Source organism: Vicugna pacos, unplaced genomic scaffold (genome assembly GCF_048564905.1).
Source record: "Vicugna pacos unplaced genomic scaffold, VicPac4 scaffold_192, whole genome shotgun sequence".
NCBI classification, from domain to species: Eukaryota; Metazoa; Chordata; class Mammalia; order Artiodactyla; family Camelidae; genus Vicugna; species Vicugna pacos.
Genome location: NW_027328871.1, coordinates 1,144,051 through 1,150,050, shown reverse-complemented (window position 1 = coordinate 1,150,050; position 6,000 = coordinate 1,144,051).

The following is a 6,000-nucleotide window of genomic DNA, read 5'->3' as shown; positions in this document are numbered from 1 at the left end:
TGTTTACCTTTCCCCCACTGTATATTCATTTTTTGTACTGGGCTAAATGACCATAACTGTCTGATTTCATATTCAGGCATTCTGATGTGTTCCATTATTCTGTACCTTCTGAACCACTACCATATTCTTTTTAATACAGTAGCTTTGTATTATAGTTTAAAATCAGGGACAGTGATACATCCTCTTTGTTCTTTGTTAGTTTTTTGTGTTTTTAGTTTGTTTTCTTTCCTTTTTTTTTTTAGTGATTTCATCTTTTTTTGTTTACATGTAAATTTTAGTATTATTTATTGTAAGTGTCTGAAAATGCCCTTGGTATTTTGATAGGCACTGTATTTAATTTGTGTATTTTGTTGGCTAATACTGTCATTTAAACAATATTTTTTCCCATCTACGAACACAGTATACACTTTCATATATTTGCTTTATCTTCAATTTCTCTTATAAATATTTCATAGTTTTCTGAGTACAGGTCTTTTACCTCCTTGGTTGGATACATTTATTGATTTGTTTTTTGTAATAGAACTGTAAATGTGACAGTTTCCTCACTTTCTCGATCTGTTAGCTTGTTGTTAGTGTGTAGAAATGCAAGGTTTCTGTATGTTAATTTTACATTCAAAAATTTTACCAAATGCATTGATAAGCCCTAGTAGTTTTGTGGCACCATTTTCAGGATTTCTGTTTAAATTATGTCATCTGCAAACAGATAATTTTACTCCTTTTCTTAATTAGCTATATTTTATTTAATTCTGTTTTGGATAGCTATGGCTAGAATTTCCATACTATACTGAATAACAGTGGTAAGAGTGAGCATTCTTGTCTTCTTCCTGCTCTTATTGGAGATGCTTTCAGCTTTTAATCAGTGTGCGTCACGTTAGCAGAGTTCTTGTCATATATGACCTTAACTGTGTTGAGGTATGTTTCCTCATGCCCACTTTGAGGAGCAATACATTCATAAATAGATCCTGAATATGTCAAAATATTTTATGACTCTATTGAAGTGACCATATAATTTTTATTCTTCAGGTTGTTTGTGTGGTGTATCATACTGATTAATTTGTGGGTATTGAATCACTTTTGCATCCCTGGAATGAAATATACTTAATCATAATGTAAAATCCTCTTAATGTATTGTTGGATTTGCTAACAATTTAGTGGTTAGTTCTGCATCTATGCTTATCAGTAGTATTTATCCTGTAATTTTTTGAGGTATTTTTTCCAGTTCTAGTAGTAATGTGATACAGAAATGTGGGGTAGAAAGTCTCCCTTCCTCTAGAAATTTTTGGTATTCTCTGAGAAGTATAGGTGATAGCTCTTCTCTAAATGTTTTGCAGAAATCACCTGTGAAGCTATATAGTCCTGGAATTTTGTTTCTTGGGAGTTTTTTTTTAAATACTTATTCAATATTATTAGTGATAATCTGTTCATATTTTCTTTCTCATTCCATTATGGGGATTAAGTCTTTCTAAAAATTGGTCCTTTTATTCTAGGGTTACCATTTGATTGGCATATAATTTGTTGTATCATCTTATGATGCTTTGTATTTCTCTGATATAAGCTATAATTTCTCATTTATTTCTGAGCTTATTAATCTGTAACTCTCTATTTTGTTCATGAGTCTGGTTAAAGTTTATCAACTTTAATTATCTTTCAAAAGCCAATATTATTTTGATTAAATGTTTATATTTTTAATACTTATTTTATTTATGTTCTGTCCTTTCAGATGTCTTTCCTTCTACTATCAAGTTTTTTTAATTATTTTGCTATGTCTTTGGGCTGTAAGGATATATTATAAGAGAGAGATGTTTCCTATTTGTATAACTGGGATTATTTTGCTATAAGCACCCCTATTAATATTGCTTTTGTTATACTCCATGGATTTGGTTTTTGTTGTCATTTCTCTTTATATATTTTTTCTATGCTTTATACAGTAATCCATTTGTTGTTAATACTGTATGATTTATCCTCCAAACTTTATTATTTTTCTCAGGTTTTTTCTTTCAGTAAATTTCTATTTTCACAAAATCCTTAAGTTTCTTCACAAAACAAGGAGAAAAATTATAAAATTTATACATATATCTGAAAGACCCAAATTTTCTAAAATTATGTTGAAAAATGTAAAAAGCTGTGAGTATTACCATCCCTGAGTTTAGAACATACTGCAAAGCTACAGTAATCAATACATAAAAATATGGCACTTATAGAAGCACATAGATCAATGGAACAAAATGAAGAGTCCAAAAATAAACCCACATACATGTGTTCAATTAGTCAACAAAGAAGGAGGCAAGAGTGTACAATGAAAACAGACAGTCTCTTCAGCAACTAGTTCTGACAAAACAAGACAGTTGTTTTGTTACTATGGAAGTTGTAAAAGCACTTCCTTCCATAGTATAAAAAATGAGATAAAAATGGATTAATTTCCTAAATGTAAAGCCTGAAACTATACAATTTCTGACCAAGAACAGGAGCAGAACTGACTTTGAGATAAATCATAGCAATCATTATTTTTGATCTATCTCCAAATTAAAAAAAAGGAAAACTAACAATTACAGTTTTTAGTTTACTGAGGAAAAAATAGATGTACTATGCCATACAGGGATTCTATTTCTTGTATAAGTGTGAAGTGCAAAACCTTTTGCAGAGCAAAGGAAACCTTCAACAAGATGTATGATAACAGACAGAATAGAAGGAAAAATTTCAGACAATGAGACCAACAAGATGTTAATATCCATAATATATATATAACATAATAGACTCAATATTTAAAAATTAAAGACCCCAAATTAAAAACAGTTGAAGAATCTTCATGGAAACTTTTGAAAAATGACATGTGTGTGGTATTCATGCACATAGAAAGAAACATAACTTTGCTATTCATTAGGAAAACATATAACAATGAAATATAATCTTACAGCAACCAAAATGGCTATTAACAAAAAGTCTACAAGTGACAAACATTAATAAAAATGTCGATAAGTGGGATCCCACATACACTATTGGTGGAAACATAGATTGCTGTATCCACTATTATAAAAGTGTGGACAGTGCCCAGAAAACTAGAAATAGAAGCATTATATGTTGTAGCAATTCCAGTTTTTGGTATAAATCTGAAAAAAAATTAAAGATTAACTTAAAAATATATTACCCCAATGTTCTTATCATCATCATTTATAGTAGCCAAGGATAGAAGCACAAATCAACTGCCCATCAACAGATGATTGGCTGAAGTAAATGTTAGATATAGATAACATAATATATACTTAGTCATTGTATATTAAAAAATAAAATTCTGCCATTTGGAACAATGTGACTGGACCCAGAGAGTGTTGCACATAGGAAAATAAGTCATACAGAGAAAAACACTCTATGTTGTCACTTAAATGAGGGAAATAAAGATATAAGAGAAATAATCATAAAACAAACAGAAAAACAATCACATGTATATGTGTACTGTACCAAGAAGTGGTTTCCAGTGGGGAAAGGGAAGAAGGATGGAGAAGACAGAAATGTGCAAGCTACTTGTAATAAATTAGAGAACCAACAGTGCTATATTTACAGCATAGAGAAATATTTTAATAATTTAATTGATTTTAAAGAGATTATAGGGATATATTTTAGTAAAATGTGCGTGTATGTGGGAAAAACATTGAAGAAAAGAACCCAGGAAAATCAAAATATTTTGTAGTACTATGATATTAAGGGAGGTGATTTTTTCACTTTCTTTAGTGTTCTTATAAGGTCCTTAGTAGAATTTAAGCTTTTTATTGAAAAAGTATATATTTTAAAAGTGATATAAGTTTAAAATCTTTTTGTCTCTCCCCATACATCTACAGTCAGTGAAACTTTCACATCTGAACAAAAATAACTAGAACACAAAACAATACTCCAGAACGCATGTGAACAGGTAAAGTCCGGTGGGTTAAACACACAAAGGAGGCTGAAATGAGGGAAGAGCAGAGTTGGTGTCTGCAACCAAGGCCCCCTGAATAAGAGATCTGAGTTCACAAGTTCAGAGAACGCAGTAGAAACAGGGTATCAGTGGTTCACACAGCTTCGGCCTCCAACTGCACCAGTACCCATGATCACAGGTAACTAGGAGGGAGCCAAAATGGAGACAGAAATTCCACCCTTCAGACACTCAGACATTCATGAAAATGCCCTTATTCCCCATTAACAGTGGTGGAGACAAGATACCTTGCAACACTGGACATGGCAAAGGCACTTGCCTGATTCCAAATACCCACCTGTCTTTACACTTTTTCTCAATGTGTACACTGATTCTCATGGGATATCAGATAAAAGAAGAGTTCTAAGCCCCAGTGACAACAGTGGCATTAATTACCAGAGAAGTCTAAGAAGTGACAATGAAATCACATCTTTTATCCAGACAGTAGCGACTGGAAAGTGCCATTTTGAAATATTATCAGAGGTAGCTCAGGTAAGTAAAACCAAAAATTGTGTAATATTGCAAGCTACCAGAAAACAAAAACAAGGACTCCAACTTCAAATCTGTTATTTAGTATCATCAGAGCAATAATTTATCAAGATCATGATCAACCACAGTAACATTATAGGACACACACACACACAGATACACACACACAGACACCGAGACAGACACAGACACACACGCACACGCACCTGCACACACACAAACACACAATATCAACCCTGCAGCAGACAAAGTTAAAGTCATGGTGTATTGACAGATAACTAATAGAGAATTCAAATAGGTGTCATACAGAAGCTCAATACAAGAAACAAAACAAAGAAAGCAGATTAGAGAGATGAAGAATAAATGAAATGATGAGAAGGAATACATTACCAAAGAGACTGAAACTATAAAATAACCAAACATTATTGGAGGACCAGGAGAATTTAATAAATGAGATGAATAATGCAACAGAATGCATTGGAACTAGAGTGTCTTTGTGGAAGAGAGATTAGCAAACTCAGCAATACAAAACTAGAAATGATAGGAGAGGGCAGAGATTCAAGATATTAAAAAGTGGGGAAATTCTACAGTAGCCATCAGACTTCCTCAGGAACTGCACATTACAGTGGAATCCTGGAGGGAGATGACAGTTAGAAGGCAGCTGATGGTTTATTTAAAGAAGTAATAGTTAATAACTTCCCGATCCTGTGTAAGGAACTGTTATACAAGTCCGTGAGCCAACAAAACACCAATAAATTTAAGACAAAGGGACCTCCTTCAAGATAAGTCATGTGCAAATTGACAGGACAATGACAGAGTAAAATTTTAAAGGCAGCCAAAAAAAATTTATGATAATCTACAAAGGAACCCCCATTAGGCTATCAGCAGATTTCTGAGCAGAAAACATACGCCTAAGGTAAATAAAATTGTATTTTCAAACTACTGAAACAAGAAATCACTCACCAAATAATACTTACACAGTTATCACTTAGATATAAAGTGGAAGTAAAGACTTTAACAGACAAACGCTGAATGAGATGAAAAAACAAAACCGAGACACCTTATAAGAGGTGTAGAAAAGAAGTCTTCTAAGAAATATAAAGTGGCAATAATATGCAAAACATTGACCAAAATGCTAAGGAGAGACCACGAGAAAGTTGCAACTGTTTCTTTGGGTATGTTCTTAAATGCTACTATACTATATGGATAAAAGAGAGAAAAATAGGAAATCAGGGGCAATAAATATAGATACTTCAAACTGGTATGTTCACAAGAGTAAAAGAAATAATTTGAAAGAGTAATCCTAAAAAGTAAAGAGTAAAGTAAAACAATATTAAAGAAATATGCTATCAGTGTAAAAACGACTAAATTATACATGATATGTTTTATTTTTAATTGAAATACAGTAGATGTAAAATATTGTGCAGTTTCAGATGTACAACTTAGATATTCTAACCACTTTGTAAATTATATTGCATTATGAAATATTTCAATAATTGTAACATACAATTATTTTAAGCTATTGTGTATAGTTCCCTAATCTATACAGATTATCCTTGTTGCTT